At 40.0% G+C, this 663-nt stretch overlaps 1 long non-coding RNA gene across 1 annotated transcript in view; it reads right to left on the reverse strand.

Moving 5' to 3' along the window:
* Positions 1–556, reverse strand: part of LOC117953926 — a 768-nt gene extending 212 nt beyond the window's left edge. The window contains exon 1 of the long non-coding RNA XR_004658707.1: positions 450–556. This is a non-coding gene — a long non-coding RNA (uncharacterized LOC117953926). The remainder of the gene's footprint in view (positions 1–449) is intronic.
* Positions 557–663: the final 107 nt, after the last annotated feature.

A 663-nucleotide genomic window follows, 5' to 3' on the forward strand; every position in this document is an offset into this window, starting at 1 on the left:
TTTTTTTTAAAGTTTTTATTTAAACATTTGTCACTTTTGACATTTTTCGTCTTTTACTTTTTTTTTTGCTCCCGTTTTGTCACTTTTTTCGGAGCCTGCTGAAATTTTAGTTTTTTTTTTTTTTACATTTGTCCCTTTTGACATTTCTCTCTTTTTTACACTTTTTTAAAAAAGTCCTTTTACCGATTATTTTTTTCTCCAAATGTTAATCAAATTGACAAAAAAAACCAAATCCAGTGAAAGTAGTGATCTGATTATTGATGTAACGTGTGAGGAGCGCTGGACAATTCTATTTGAAAGAAACCCAAATTTCTGATATAGAAACTTTTTGGAAAGGAGTTAGATTAGACCTGGAGACACCAGGAGGGACATCTTTAAATTGTTATAAATGAGGGGGGGGGGGGGGGGGGGGGGGTGTGGACGTGGCCAATAGGACGGCGGCGTGCTACCTTCCCGTTGGTGGCGCTGTCTTTCCCGTTCTCCTTCTCCTCCGCCAGCTTCTTCTCTTTCAGGTCCTGATGGAAACAAAAACACGAGTTTAGAAAAGAAAAACTACAAAAAGCCTCCATTAAAGACTCCCCTGCTGCTACCTGCACTTCTACCTACTGGCCTAGTTAAAGGAGAACTGGTGCATGCTGGGAACACTTTCCAGCCCTCTCTCTC

Source organism: Etheostoma cragini, chromosome 12 (assembly GCF_013103735.1).
Source record: "Etheostoma cragini isolate CJK2018 chromosome 12, CSU_Ecrag_1.0, whole genome shotgun sequence".
NCBI classification, from domain to species: Eukaryota; Metazoa; Chordata; class Actinopteri; order Perciformes; family Percidae; genus Etheostoma; species Etheostoma cragini.